This window comes from Mastigoproctus giganteus, chromosome 6 (assembly GCF_048544385.1).
Source record: "Mastigoproctus giganteus isolate SK-2022 chromosome 6, ASM4854438v1, whole genome shotgun sequence".
In the NCBI taxonomy this organism is placed as follows: domain Eukaryota; kingdom Metazoa; phylum Arthropoda; class Arachnida; order Uropygi; family Thelyphonidae; genus Mastigoproctus; species Mastigoproctus giganteus.
In genome coordinates this window covers 36,330,035-36,347,042 of record NC_143580.1, presented here as the reverse complement: position 1 = coordinate 36,347,042, position 17,008 = coordinate 36,330,035, and the positions used below count along the sequence as shown (strand labels likewise).

Sequence of the window (17,008 nt, the reverse complement as noted above, 5' to 3'; positions counted from 1 at the left end):
GCAAATTCCGAGTACATTATGCAAATTATTCATGCCTATAAAAAAAAAAAAAAAAAAAACGGTGTGGGACCACGTGACTTCATTCCCATTTTTTTGCTTGCTCAGTGGAATACCCACATCTCCAGTACTCAGGATGCCAAGTCATCGTTGTTTAGATAATTCTTTTAGATAGTGGGGACTGATGGACGACTTGAAACAGCGAAGTCGCAGGCAGAGCTGACGTGTTGACTTGTCGTGCAGTGTTGTCTTGGCACCATGGAAGCAGTTTTGGGAGACAGGAACCATTACAAGAAGAGCTGGTCACTCCAGGGCTGCAGCCAGTGTTGAATCAACAGCGTTTTCACCGGGGGATGTAAACTTTGGGGGGGGGGGGACATGTAGTATATGTGTATATTTGTTATTATTATTTAATATATGTATATTTTTGAATGGTATGATAAGAGAATATGAGAAAAGAAAATAGGAAACAAAAGGAAATATTTATTATTTAATATCTACATACAATAATCATCACAGTTTAATAATATGAAAATCACAGATTAAAATTCGCAAAAAAAATCATACAAATTATAAGCAAACATACAAGTAATATAATAATCTTATTCTTCTTTGCTTTTTTCTTTGCATATGTATCAATCACTCCATTTGTTAATTTTACCGAAAACTCATTCAGCCTTCTACACTTATCCTCATGCAACCTTGCGGTGTTTCCTGTCCCATTAGGTTTCTTAATTTTATCATCATTCAATTCATTGTGCTGAAAGAACGTTCAGCACTAGAAGTCGGAAGAAGAATACAGCATTGCTTGATACATAATGTCTTTAGCTCAACATATCCAATATTTGATTCCAAAATAGAATGTATAAGATTATTATTGAATTGGTTTTCTTTTTTTGACACATATTTAAAGGAATGAAAGTCGTTCCACAAATGATTAATGTTTAAGTTAAAGTTTAGACAAGACAAGATTACCTTTATGCCATTTTCTGTTAGTTCGCAGAAAGACTGATTATTCAAACTTTGCAGTAACGTTGATGATCGACATTGCTTTGTCATTAAAATGATCATTCACTGAAAGAGTGTTCTATCCCAAATACAATCTCTGCACGAATAAAAGAATCAAAGATTAGAAATCACTGTGATCGGCTGAATTTTTCTCATCTCATATTGCCCATTTAATTATTTTTAAAATTGTGTCTTTTGAATTTTAGTGATTTATTTTTGCCGCATACCACATAAAACCTTCCATATATACTTTGGGAAACACTGCTTTAGTTTATATGATTTTTATGTTGTGTTTATTTGACATAAATTTATTGAATTTGTGTTTTATAATTACAACACTGTAAACTGATACCAAGGCCCCTAAAGAGAGCAGTAAGAAGAAATTTCAATGTCCGAGTTCTTGGAACGAATATTACAATAAAAATTACTATTTTTTTACCAGTGGGGAATTTTATTCCACCAGGGATTGAATTTAACATCCAGTCACACTCCTGAATTCAACACTGGCTACATCAACCAGAACATACCACCATTTGGCTCTAACAGCATGACAGAACCATACGATGCCCTGTCATCAACTGTCTTTTGAGGTTGCTGGCCACGGGTGAAAACATTTCCAACCAGTGTGTTAAGAAGGCTCAATTCCAGTGCACTCTATGCAAAGAAGCCAGTGGTCTGTACCCCATTAAGAGCTTGTCGAAACTGGTGCAATGAGCATATAATTTGGAGACCTGACAAATGGAGTAGAGTTCAGTTCCCTGAAGAGTCCCATTATAGATATTGGTGGTTCGACTGTTGATGATCCTGCTCAGATAGCTGACAAACTGAATGAGTATTTTGCATCTACATTCACACATGAAGAATTCTGTAAGGAAAGGACAATACAGAAGTTTACTAAACTAACAGGAAGCTAAATGATTTTGTAATAACAGAGAGAAAAGGTTAAACATAAAAAAGGCACCTGAGGCAGATGGAATCTATCCAGTTATATTGAAGGAGGCAGCAAGGGAAGTAAGCAAACCCTAAGCCATAATTATGAGAGCATCCTTAGATTCAGGTGAAGTCCCCATGGACCCGAGATGTGCAAATGAATCCCCAATTCACAAACAGGGTTCAAAGGATGATACAAATAATTATAGACCTGTTAGTTTAACCTCTGTTCCGGGGAAAATAATGGAGTCACTGGTTAAAGAAGTGTTGCAGGATCACCTAGAGGGAACTGCAGTAATAGTTAAGACACACAATGGGTTTCTTAAGGGGATGTCTTGTCTGACCAATTTTATAGTATGATGTGGTCACAAAGCAACTGGATGCAAAAAATAATTTTGATATAATTGGATTTCAGGAAAGCTTTTTTGATACTGTTGCACATGGAAGACTGCTTTAAAAATTGGAGGGGTATGGCATTAAAGGCAAGTTACTACAATGGATAAAGGGATGGTTGAGTGAGAGATGGCAGAGAGTGGTAATAAATGGACACTGCTCTACGTGGACTAATGTTAATTAGTGGAGTCCCTCAGGGATCGGTGCTGAGCCCATTGTTGTTTTGTGTATTTATCAATGATATCGATGAAGGTATATCAGGTTTAATTAGCATTAGCATTAGCATTAGTAGAGGCATTTGATGCAAGAAAGCAAGCTTATGCAGCATCAGCCAAAAAAAAAAAAAAAAAAAAAAAAAAAAAAAGTAACATAAATAAATAAAAATAACCACTTCCACTTCACCCCTCTGTTCGTTCGAAATACCTGTCCAGCTGAGCCTTAAACTTATTTAGGCTATCAACTTCCACGACAAGGGATGGAAGTCTGTTCCACCCACCAACCACCCGCTGGCTAAAGGCAAATTTCCGCACATCTATCCTACATCTGTCTTTCCTCAATTTGAATTTATGCCCTCTCAGGTGATTTTTCTGAGCTAGAGGAAGAATCCCATCAGCATTGAGCATGCTCAAACCATTCAAGGCTTTGTACACCTCTATCAGATCACCCCGCTGGTGCCTAGTTTCCAGACACTGTAATTTGCAAAACTTAAGCCTTTCTTCGTAAGAGAACCCCTTTGTCCCATTCACCAATCTAGTTGCCCTTCTCTGTACTCGTTCCAGCAGCTCTACATCCTTCCTGAAATGAGGCCTCCAGGCCTGTATACAGTACTCTAGGTGTGGCCTGACCATTGCCTTATACAAGGGAATAATCACCTCCTTATCCCTGCTAGAAAAATTTCTATATATCATTGACAATACACCATGAGCTACTCTTGCAGCTCGTCTGCACTGCTCAGAGAACTTCATATCTGCCTGCACCACCACCCCCAGGTCCCTTTCATTCTCTACCACTGTCAGTGTAGTACCACAGAGTTGATACGTTGCTCTGGGGTTGCTGTTTCCCATATGTAGTACTTTACATTTGTCAATGTTAAACTTCATTTGCCACCTCGAAGCCCATCTGCTCAACCTTTCCAAATCCTGTTGCAGCAGCATAGTGTCAGTAGTGTCCTTGACAACCCTGCCAACCTTTGTATCGTCTGCAAACTTGGACATTAAGCCTGATATACCATCATCAATATCATTTATAAATACAGAAAACAATAAAGGCCCCAATACTGAACCCTGAGGGACTCCACTAATAACATTAGTCCACGATGAGCAGTGTCCATTGATTACCACTCTCTGTCTTCTCCCCCTCAACCACCCCTTTATCCATAGCAGCAACTTGCCTCCAATGCCACACTGCTCCAATTTGTGCAGCAGTCTTCCATGTGCAACAGTATCAAAAGCCTTTCTAAGATCCAAGTATATAATATCAAAGTTATTCCCTGCATCCAGTTCTTTTGTGACTGCATCATAGTATCCAATCAAATTGGTCAGGCAAGACTTCCCTTTAACAAAACCATGCTGTGTCCTAGCTATAACTGAAGTCTTGTCTAGATGATCCTGCAGTGCTTCTTTCACCAGTGCCTCCATTAATTTTCCGGGAACAGAAGTTAAACTCACAGGTCTATAATTACTTGTGTCAGCCTTTGATCCCCCTTTGTGAATTGGGGTCACATTTGCACATCTCCAGTCAATGGGTACCTCCCCTGAGTCCAAGGAAGCTCTCATAATTATGGCTAAGGGTTTGCTTACCTCCTTTGCTGCCTCCTTTAATATAACTGGATAGATCCCATCCACCCCAGGTGCCTTTCTTGTGTTTATCTTCAACAATTTCTCCTCCACTTTGCTCTCAGTTATTACAAGATTCTCTAGCTTACTGCTAGAGTTGAATACACCTCTGGCATTCCCCTCGCTGAATAACTCCTCATGTGTGAATGTCGATGCAAAATATTCATTTAGTTTGTTAGCTACCCGAGCAGGGTCATCAACAGTTGACCCATCGATCTCAAGTGGACCAATCTGATTCATCCCCTTCCTTCTAGAGTTTACATAAGTAAAGAACTCTTTGCTGTTTTTCTTCGCATCCCTTGCCAAGGATCTCTCGTAATCTGCCTTCGCCTGCCTAACCTCCTTTGTAACTTGGTTACAGATCAACTTGTATCTATCATAGGCATCCGTGTCACGTGTTAATTTGTATGTATCCCATGCATTTTTCTTCTCTGCCATATGCCTCATTAGTTCATCTGACAACCAAAGTCAGATTGTCATTTTGATTAATGTCAAAGTTTGCAGATGATACAAAGGTTGGCAGGGTTGTTAATGACAGTAAAGACAGTATGCTACTGCAACAGGATCTAGAAAAGTTAGGCAGATGAGCTGAGAAGTGGCAATTGAAGTTTAACATTGACAAATGCAAAGTACTGTATATGGGTAGCAGTAACCCAAGAGAAATGTACCAACTGTGTGGTACTACAGTCAGGGAGGTGGAGAATGAAAAATACGGGGGATAATTGTGCAGTCAGATATGAAGTTCGCTGAGCAGTGCAGACGGGCTTGCCAGGGCAGGACATGGAGTCTTGTCAATGATATATAGGAATTTTGCTAGCAGGGACAAGGAGGAGATTATCCCATTATACAAGGCAATGGTCAGGCCACACCTAGATTACTGTGTACAGGTCTGAAGGCCTCATTTTAGGAAGGATATAGAGTTGCTAGAAAGAGTACAGAGAAGGGCAAGATTGGTGAGAGAAACAAAGGGGGTGCGCTTATGAAGAAAAGTTTAAGTTCTACAAGTTGCAGCATCTGGAAACTAGCGGGGTGATCTGATTGAGATCTATAAGGCCTTGAATGGTTTGAGAAAGCTCAATGCTGATGAGATATTTCTGCTTGCTCAGACTAAGAACCTTTTTCGCGAATATTTTATTGTGAACAGTGTCGCCAAAGGAGAATATTTGATATAATAGGTATTCTGGCATGCAAATTCTGTATATGTAATACAAATCGATCTAACACCTTACACATTATACAAATGATCCATACCTATAAAAAAACAGGTTGGGACCACATCAGTTCATTCCTGTTTTTTGGCTTGCTCAGTGGAATGGCCATATCTCCAGTACTCAGGATGGCAAGTCATCATTGTTTAAATGACTCCTTTAGATGGTCGGTCATTGGATGACCTGAAGCTGTGCAGTCGCAGGTGGCACATTGGCTTAATGTCTCACACAGTGTTGTGTTGGCACTATGGAAGCAGTTTCAGGAGACAGGAATCATTACAAGAAGAGATGGTCAAGGTTGCACGAGGGTTACATCAACCAGAACAAACCACTATCTGGCTCTAATAGCAAGATAGAACCTACAATATCTTGTCATCAACTGTCTCATGAGATTGCTGTGGCCACAAGTGAAAACATTTCCAACCAGACTGTTAAGAAAGCTCAAATCAAGTGGGATATATGCAAGGAAGCCTGTAGTTTGTATCACATTAAACTCAAATCACCGCAGAGCTCGTCAAAACTGGTGTCATGAACATGAGACTTGAAGCTCTGACAAATGGAATACACTTTTGTTCTCTGATGAGTCCTGTTTTAGTCTACTAACAAATTCCAGATGTTATTTAATCTGAAGACAAGGAGGAATGCAGTACCATTCCTTTAACATCAGAGAAAGAGACACTTATGATGGAGGCAGTGATCTTGTGTTAGGTGGAATAATGATCAACAGCCAAACCCCTCTTCATGTTTTTGATAGGGTTCCCTAATTGCACAGAGGTGCCAAGAACGGATGCTTGAACCCTCTGTGCAACTTTTAGGGGCATTTGGCCCCGATTTTCTTTTCATGCAAGACAACTGCTGCACATAGAGCTCAATATAATAGCTCAAGGCAGTTTCAAGGTATTCCTCCACCAAGTGGTGGAGGAATACCTTGAAACTGCCGCTGTGGCCAGCACGATCGCCAGATTCAAATCTGATTTAACATGTGTGATACAATGCGATGCCCTTGGACATCGCATTGTACGCTGACAGCCAATTCTTCGTTCACTTGGTAAGCTAAAGCTTGCGCTGGCGGAAGAACAGGATTTATTCCCACAGAAACTTATAGACACCTTTATATCGAGCATGGTTCACCACTGTTAGGCCTGTTTAGCCACTGGAGGGATCATATGCCCATATTTTTGAGCATCACGTATCCACTTCTGTAATGTGACCTTTTTAGCAATTCTTATCCAACCGCTATAAATGTCCCTTATACCTGTCTGAAGTTTCTTGCTGTCTCCTCATTTCATTGTTATTCTATGCTACACCACCATACCAAATTTTGTACTGCTTCACTGCAAGCTGCAAGAGGTACTCCACGTTTTCTACGTGTTCTGTTAATGTTGTCAAGCAATGTATTATGAACTGTCTTACAATATGGCATAATCAAGACCTTTATGATGTGAAAACATCTTTGGCAGCACCTACTAAATTTTTTGGATTGGTAATGAAAATGCGAGACAGAAATGATGCAAATGACATCACTTCCTAGATGACGCTAACTCAGTCACTAATGTTGAGTTGGTAGAGTAAGTAGTTGGCGTGAGCATAAAATGTTACATCGTTCATACTAAATATTTTAGACTGAAGTAAAACTGATTGGTAATAAAAATGTGAGATGCAGATGACATCACTTCTTAATAAACGATGCTAACTTGGTCACTAACATTGATTTGGCAGAATAAGTAGCAATCATGAACAGAAAATGTTACATCATTCATAACTTCGGTTCTAGCTGTTTGATTTTAAAAATTTTAACATTTTTGATTTTCTTTCGCTGCCTACTATTGAATTATGAAAAGTGTTGAAAATACAATCTCAAGTGTACATTTCCTAAGGATGTTTTCAAATAAAATAAAACATCTTTCGTGCATACAGGATACATGCACTGATATTTTATTTGTATTTTTTCCAGATAAGCTTGTGTCCACTTCAATTTAAGAGAAAATCATATTTTACTAACTCAGCTATTTTGAAAAGTCATATCTAGGAAATAATTTTGACATTATTTATTTAGCCTTCAGCAAAGCATTTGATCATCCCACATGAGAAGTTACTGTATACAGTAATACCCCGAAGTTACGCGATAGGTGGGTCCGACCAAAAATCGCGTAAGTCGAATTCGCGTAAGTCGGGGTACAATTTTGCATATAAATACATATAAATTTTGCTTAATTGGGACCAAGAACTAACAAAAACACTAGTTTAGAAGAAAAATATTAATAAAATTGCAGTTCTTTATACATATTAATACAAAATATGTATTAAAAAAACAAATGACTTACGTTAAAAAGTTATTTCGATGTCGATGGCTTCATAAAATCTAACAAATTCGTCTGACGACACAGCGCGTTCTTTTTTTCATGCAGAATTTCTTCGTAGCAAGCTAATAATTTTTTTATTCCTTGCTTTGTAGCTATAACGCGTTCTTCGTTGGAGTCTATGTTTTCTAAAATTTTTAAGCCCTTTACAATTGAGCCCTTTTCAGTTTTCAACCTGTCAAGTTTGCAATTGTCATGTGCTTTTTGCCGTTGCTTCATTTAGGCCTGTAGCACGTGCAATATCACATGGTCTTTCATTTCGCTCAAAGCGTTTCACAACTTCATATTTTTTCTCTATCGACAGAGGCGGACTGGCCATAAGCCTTACTGGGGAAAGGTGGGCCAGTGTGACTTTGGCAATAAACCATAGTATGAGGCCACTATAAATTTTCCCGGGTAAGAATTTTTGACCCAGTCCGCCTCTGTTTATCGATAATTGCTTTTCTTTTTCTCTCTGAATCTGCAGTGTCTTCACCAGGACGCTTCCTTTTCACACCTTTTAATTAAGTATTTTACTCATTTTTAGGGAATCAAGCACAATTACAAAACGAGGAGGCACGCTTGATACGCATAAACAAAGCTGCGCGCATGTAGCAACTGAATAAACAACACCATAAAGGCAGAGATACGCTATTAACACCTCGCATTTCTAGGGGTTACTACCATAAAACAATAAAAATCCAGTTGCGTTTCTGCTAGTGAAATCTGTTATAAACTGGTAGTAAACTCGATCTAATTTCATTTGCGATTATATCGATAGCTGGAATTGTGTTGGTTTTTACGTTATTATGGTGAAATGAGTTTCCCTTTCACTGATATAAAAAACATAAAAGCAACAAAGTTGAATTTTGTTCATCTTTCGCTCTCATTCTCCGCCGTCGCACCGTATATCGATAACATATGAAAAACGACCTTGAAGATAGTGGGCGGTAGCGTTGCCAAACGAAAAAATCAAGAACCGCGTAACTCCGAGTTCGCGTAAGTCGGGGTAGCGTAAGTCGGGGTATTACTGTACATTGGAACATGTCAGGATCACGGGTAAGATTCTTAGATGAATAAGAGTGGCTGCAGGGCAGGAGGTGTGATTAATGGTTACTCTTGACAGTAGCCACTTCACAGTAAGATACATTTTTTCAGTAGTTGAAACTGCTGAAAATTCAGAGTAACCTTTTTTTTTTTTCTTTTTGATATCAATGAAAGAACAGAGGGCACGATGTCAAAATTTGCTGATAATGTAAGGATTAGGAGAGTGATTAATGATAAATTTCAAGCAAAATTTCTTCAGGATGACTTATGCAGACTTCGAGGATTTTTCAGAAAAGTGGCAGCTATGTTTTAACATAGCAAAATGCAAGGGCTTATATTTGGGGAGTAGAAAACACAAAATAACTTACACTTACACTTAATAATAACTTACAAATAACTTTGGGGGTTACAATACATGAAGTTCCTTATGCAGTACAGAGAGGATGAAAGGAGGGCCCATAGAATCCTATCAATGATTTAGCAAACATTTGCTTGGCAAGGTATGGAGGTCATCAAAATTTCACTATATAAGAAAATTTTAAGTCCACATGTGGAATCTGTTCAAAAACTTCGGGGGCTTACATCTGGTGAATATGGGCTTGGCACACCAAGGGTCCCGAGTTGGATATCATCATTCTTCTCTTTCTTGGTGATTCCCTTCTCTGTCTGTCTCTGTCTCTCTCTCAGGGTAACTTGGAATTTTTTTTTTTGGCTGGTGCAGCATAAGCCTCAGGCTTCCTTGCACTATATGGCTAATAATAATAATAATAATAAGTATGAAAACCACACCTCAAAAAAGAGACAGATCTTGAAAAGATCCAAAGACCACCAAACCACTTGGTGAGACTTGTGTGTCAGGAAAAACTTTGAATATGAGGGCTAAAGAACTTATTAACCAGGCACCTTACAGGGGATCTGATTGGGATCTAAGAGGGGAGACAGTAAAATGACCGAGGAGGGAGTTTTCACTGTTACAATTCCAGAACCAGGAAACAAATTCAACTTACAGAGAAAGAGGTTTAGATTGAATTGCTGGAAGTAATTACTAGGATAATTACTTCAAGGGTTGAAAAGTCTGTCAGTTTGGGAAAATGGCAAAGGTAAGTTACCTACATGAGGAGAGCAAAACTTAAGCAGTTTATTTTATTTTATTTGTTTTATTACTACTACTACTTTTTTTTTTTTTTTGGCTGGTGCAGGAAAAGCTCAAGGCTGTTGTTGTTATTTGGTTTTTAGGAGCATTAGCAACTAAGGCCATATTGCTCCTGGGATATGCGGTGGTCATTCCCTGACCTTTCCTCATCCTCCGTATTTGGTGGTCACGGGCTCGAACCCCGGTCTAATCAAGGAGCATGTGCTACACACTGCTGCTCCTGCCCACCTGGCTATGGAGGCGCCAAGCTCAAGGCTTCCTTGAACTATATGACTAATACTATTCTTATGAAAAGTGTATGTAAATATAGCTCTAACACACACACACACACTATCAGATTAGTATACACACAAATCTCAAATTATTATACCTTGCTTTTTAAGAAATCTTTGTGTGTGATGATACTGGCACTGAAAAATCTTAACTGTTTGTCACTAGCAGTTACAAAAACTACATCTGATGTTTCCTTATTATTACTCTTGGTGCTGCTTAAATCTTTCTTTTATCTCATTTATTATTTCTGGAGGGAGCTAAAATTCGCAGGTAATCTTAATTAACTTGCTGTTTAATTTTTTCCCACTTATGGTCTAAAAACAAAATATTTTTATATTTTTGTTCTGGACATTATCCACTATTTACTCTCTTCAAACAAAAAATAAATAAAATTGGCTTGAACTTTCACAGATTCCAACAAATCAAAATGCCATATTTTGAATGTCTCTTGGGCAGTACACTGCTAAATATTCTTCCAAGTATGATAGTCTAGGGCTTGCTACCTGGGAGTCTAAAATATTGAATTTGTGAGTCAACTAGACCAAATTTCTGTGAAGTCTGATCATTTTATTTTGGTCTTCACAGCCAAACCCTCTGTTGTACCTTCACAGTGGTGGGCTGGTTAGTAACCCTGGGTATATCCCCATGTGCAAGGTAAGGAATACTGCACCTAGCATACTGAAGGTGACCCACTCGTTTTAACAAATATAAGCAAGTGCCGAGGTGTGTCATCCACATCGGATGAAAGCTCAGATAAAGAATGTGTGGTTTCTATAATCCTATTGCTGCTTATCCATAAATAATTAGTGATATTAATAGTAATTAATAATACTGCTACTAAACTGCCAGCACTTGAGGCTATGAAATGACAGACTTAAATGTCAGGAGGTTGGCAGCAATAAAATTAAGAGTGCTATTAGTATTAGTAATGGTCACATAGTGCAAGGAAGCCTATGGCTTATGCTGCACCAGCCAAAAAATAAAATAAAAAATTATAATAAAATAAAATAACAAAAAATAAATAAAATAAAAACAAATCAATACATAAGATGAAGAAAATAAAAAAAATAAGAAAATTTAAAAATAATAATAATAATTAGAGAAAAGGAAATGGACAACCTATGCATTTCCCTCCTCCCTTAGATAATTATCCAACTGACCTTTGAATTTCCCCAAACTGTCAGCCTCTATCACCCACGTAATTAACTTATTCCAGTAATTTATAACTTGCTGGCTAAAATAAAACTTCCTGGAATCCAGTTTAAACAACTCCCCCCGTAACTTGAAATTATGGTCCCTTGTTCTAGAATCATTTATAACCGTGAAAATTTCATCCTTATTCATTTTGCTTATGCCTCTCAGAGCCTTAAACACCTTAATCAAGTCTCCTCTAAGGTGCCTAGTTTCCAAGTTCCTATTTGTCAAATAGTGCCTACAAAATGTATTAGTAACATGATGTTAAAGCACCAGCACAAAAAAAATAAAATAAAACTTCAATTTGCCTATTCCAGCCAATATTTTGTCCAAATCTTTTTTTAAATTTATACAAACTAATCACTTACACAAAACTAGGCAGAAGTTTATTCCAACAATCAATTACTATCTGGCTGAATGCAAATTTCTGTATATCTATTCTGCAAATTCTTTTCGATTTATTTTTTAAATCGAAAAGAACTTTTTCAAAATTTATGTCCCCTTGAGTATGTCATCTAAGAAATAGTAACAATGATATCAGCATTTAATTTACTTAATCCTTTTAAACCCTTATACACTTCAGTTAAGTCACCATGCAGATGCCTCATTTCTAGAGATTGCAACTTACAGAATCTCTCTTTTTTGGTAAGAATATCCGCCCCCTTTGTGCTCACTACGAATCATGTTACTCTTCTCTGTACTCTTTTTCCAACATATCTATGTCCTTCCTAAAATGGGGTTCTAGGTGTTGCAAAACCTGTACATTACCGATAAAATCCCATTGGCTACTCCAATATTCATGTTAACATGTTCACAGAATCTCATGTCAGATAATACAATTACTCCTATTTTTCCTTATCAGCTATATAGCTGCTAACTTTTGACTTCTGAAAAGATGGAGATTGGGTATTTGTAAACAGAAGGAAAACAGGTTTTCAAAAAAAAAATAAATAAATAAAAAAAAAGATTTTTTTGAAATCCATACTATACTACAAATTAAATTCTACAGGCAAAATATATTTATTTTATATTAAAATACAGCCATAATCAGTATGCTTTTAAACATTGGCTTACCTAACATATTTCTCGCTGGATTTCTGTTTGGATTGCTTGTTATACATCAACTGATTATGATTTCTGCAACAAAGTTACTGCAGCAAGATCACAGATATAGCAGACTCTGCACATCTTCATAAATATTGGAGTCAAAGTTTTGTTTATAACTATGGCATTACTGTTTAGACTTGGCTGTCAAGAGCATTTCCAAACCTGCACCAGAAAGAAATCTGAACTCAGTTTTGAACTGGTTGAACAATCTTCAGTGCTCAGCATTGCTATTGAGGAAATGTTAAAATGCCAAGAATGACTTTGGATAACCTGTTATATTTCATGCTTCCTTCTGCACTTGTCAGTTCTCCGAACCAGGACACTGTGCATTTAAAAAAAAAAAAAAAAAAAAAATTTGCAAACAAACTCAAGTAAAGGATATTCTTATCAAAACTAAAGAACTAAAATGGTCTTGGCCAGGATACATAGCTCGAAGACATGATGACAGATGGACTAAGAGAATAACAGAATGGTACCCAAGGGGAGATAAAGGAAAACCTGGAAGACAAAGACAGAGATGGACAGATAAAATGCACGAGTTTGTGTGTAGTAAATGGATGGCCATTGCGCAAAACAGAAGGAATTGGAAAATTGTTGGAGAGGCCTTCATCCTGTAGTGCATTGATAATGGCTGATGATGATGAGTGGAGTATCTTTAATTACTGCGAAGATGTTCCAACTATAATCCAATTCCTCTCATATCTGGCACAACATATCCCTGCCAGATGATTGTGGGGGGCAAAAAAACCTCTCTTCCAATTGCTTCCCAGGAAATGCATTTGGGTATGCACAAACTTCTTTGTAGAAATATGGCAAAGGCTCTATCTTGTTGAAAAATCAAGCCACCATCAGTGTCATTCTGCAGCAGGTCCAGCTATATGACCGTGCAAGTTGCTTCTCCAAAGAAGTAAAAAAAAGTGTGTGTGTGTGTGTGTGTACCCAGTATGCACAAATGATGGTTTATGTGAAAACACCTTTAACGAAAATCAGAAACATTTTATGCTCAAGCCTGCTACTTACTCGTCAATAAAATGAGTGAATTCAAACTGCTGGTTAGGACAAGTAATGCTGACATAATAGGGCTAACGGAAACCTTGTGCCACCCGGAGATAGGGGATGATGAGTTTCAGTATGGTGTGTTTAATGTATTTAGGAAGGATAGGGAAGATAAAAGGGGTGGTGGTGTCATGCTTCTTATCAAAAGCAGCCTGAGTACAACAAAAGCTTTCTTGGATTCAGACGTTTCACATGCTAGTATAGAATCTGTTGGTGCGAGATAGTTGGAAGCAAAGGTATAATGACAGTGGAAGTAACCTACAGGGCCAGGTGATTATGAAGTTCATGATGACAGCCTCTACATGCAAATGGAATGGGCAAGTAAGCATCAATGTCTTATTATGGGTGATTTTAATTTTTTATGTCATTTAGGAAGCTCACGACCACTACTTCATAAATAACATGAATGTTCATTCAACTTACATCATTCATCGGTTTTACTTAAGTCCAAAATAACGATGTAACGTTTTATGCTCACGTAACTTACTCTACAGAATCAATGTTAATGATTGCATTAGCATCATTTCCATTTCATATTTTCACTAATGGGCTTCACTGTTGGACCGAAATTTAGTAGGTGCTGCCAAAGATGTTTTCACATCAAGAATCAATGGTAGTAACTGCATTCGCGTCATTTAAGAAGTGACGTAATTTGCGTCGTTTTCGCATCACATTTTCACAACATATGAAATTTCAGATTGGCTTTACTTCAGTCCGAAATTTAGTAGGTGTCACCAAAGATGTTGTCATATCAAAACGTTCTGCATAATTTGTGACAACTCACTTGCAAAGGGCCAAATTCCACAATGATTACAATTTTGAGATAATGCAGCCATCTATTGTGATACACATTTTCTGGCTGGTGAATAAAAACTTAAGATATTCTCTATCATTTGTAATTTCAGATTTGTATCACGGCAATGACATTTTATTTTTGTAAAGGAGGTTTCTAGGCACTCTACTATTTCCCCCCCTTTCTAAGTTCCCTGTGAAACTAGTCTATGTATAATAAATAATACCTAGGTAAATAAATTCTTTTTAATATTCAAATTTAAAAAAATATATAACTGCAGTGACCTGCCAATCTTTGACCTTAAAACGGGCAGTTCTACACATTAATTGCATAGCCCTGCTGTAATATTCTAAAGGACAGTGGAATTTCACTTGACCATTGTAAATGGGACTGAGGAGTAAAATATAATCAGGTATATTTCCAGCATAAAGAACTATAATTTAATAATTAGAGATACTATAGACAAAGATCAACTAAAGGTAGTCTATTCTAGTTAAACCATGAATAATGTTTTTTTCCCCAATATATTTGATAACACTAGTCACAAAGGTCTGATCAGTTAGAAAAGACTTATTTTCAGGCAAAGATCCATTCATTATACAGCCGAACAACTTGAAATTGCAACTGTAGAAGTGTAGTCAAGCATGCAAACGTAGGCACCTCCGTAGCCAGGTGGGAAGGAGTAGCAGTGCGTAGCACACGCTTCTTGATTAGACCGGGGTTCGAGCCCGTCACCACAAAATACGGAGGATGCGGAAAGGTCAGGGAATGACCACCGCATATCCCAGAACAATCATCCAATAAATCCACAAAAGCCTTGCTAGTCTGTGAGTGACCAACCTACAAATTCCAGTCAATATCCGGGAAATTAAAATCACCCATTATAAGACACTCTTATTTACTGGCCCACTCTATTTCTCTGCACAATTGCTCATTATACTCATCAGATTCATTAGGCCTATAACACATGCCTACTCTCGTTTTTCCCTTCCCAGTGCTTATGTCACACCAAACAGACCCAACATTGCATCGTTCAACCACATCAATTGGATGCACTTCCTTAGATTTTATGCGTTTCTTAACTAACAGCATAACCCCTCCTCCCTTCCTGTCCTGTCTATCTTTTCTGTACACATTGTACTCCCCAAATTCCAGTTCTGCACTGCTTATGTCTGTGTGACACCATGTCTCTGATATCCCAACAATATCTGCCTTTGATGTCTTGACTAGAACTTCAAGTTCATTGAATTTATTAACTATACTCCTAGCATTCATGTACATGCAAGTATACATGCACCTGTTTCTACTCTTAGTTACCCTAATGCAGTCCGTGTATTTACTTGTCCCACTATGACTCCCAGCAGTCCTGGAAATTCCCATTGCCTTGCTTTCCAGGCTGCTGCTCAATTGCATTTCAATAGAAGTAGTGCAAGAATCACTTTTACCTCTGCCAGCGGCTATTGTTAATCTATTAGTCCGTGTATTTTCTCAAGCTAGCAGTTTTCCGACCCACCTAACTCTGCCTCAATAGCATTAGCAAATATTCTGGCACCCTTTCGATTTAAGTGTATCCCATCCCTGTAGAAGCAGTCTCTCCTGTTAGCAAGCACAGACCAGGCTGAGAAAAATTCTACCCCTTGAGCTTGCACAATCTCTCCAGGGCCGAATTGATCGACAAGGTTCTCATCATATACTCCCTCCTATCATGTCTGGGCAGAATTGCAGACACTTTCAAATTCAACCCTAACTCACGGCTTTTTTTCCAGCATTGTCTTGTACTTGTTAAGTAATTCTGCCGGTCTCCTACTCTTAATATCATTTAGTGCCAACGTGTGCAACAATAACACCTTTTGCCCCTGGCAGACATACCCAGGCCCTGTTTCATCTATCCTTTTTGCACAATATGTTCCCCGTTTCACTGACAATAGAGTCACCTACAATAACTAGTTCTTTTGGGACCAGCGCATTCTGCCTTGGGGATTGTCGCTGTGTTGCATGATGTTCAAGTGCAAGCTCTAACATTGATGTGGGCAGCTGAAAGTTTGATGGTCATCCCTCAATTTAAATCCTTCGAGGGAATCCACCCTATCCTTCAAGCTCTCATATAAGCCTATAACAATGCCGAGTTGGCACCGGATTTCCTCACACTCCTTACATCGCGCAGACACAAAGACATTCCCCTTGGCAATATCATGTCCCGTTCCTGATTGCTCCACAAACATAAAACAAGCAGTGCATTTCAACAGATTGTGATTCAGAGGGCAACCCCCCCCCCTCAGTTCTCCCCTGAGCCACAGTTTGAGCCTTTTGCTTTGCTGCTCTGGTCTGTGTCATGATTTCTATTCAAGTTCAATAAAATTCCAATACAAAAAATAACCCTAAACCTATATCCCAATGCAGTTATAACACTATGTATTTCGGTATCGAATATTATCTCCGAGTTACGTTATATGACTTTCTTATCCCTTGTCAACTTATATGTATTAATTTATGATGTTACGTTTGTAATAACTAGGTCACTATATTTATTTAGTTAAAAAAATACAATTCAATTGACAATGAAATTTAATAAGATCAATAAATTTTACTGATTAAATTGATACTACTATACTCGCTATCTAGTTTTCCGTTAAACGTTAACGCTAGCACACGTTGTGTATAACAATGGCGGCAAG

At 38.0% G+C, this 17,008-nt stretch overlaps 1 protein-coding gene across 1 annotated transcript in view; it reads right to left on the bottom strand.

Annotated features, from left to right (window-relative positions):
* Cul3 (cullin 3) overlaps positions 1-17,008 on the bottom strand; it is a 344,806-nt gene that overhangs the window by 276,223 nt on the left and 51,575 nt on the right. The gene's annotated exons all lie outside the window — the stretch shown is intronic.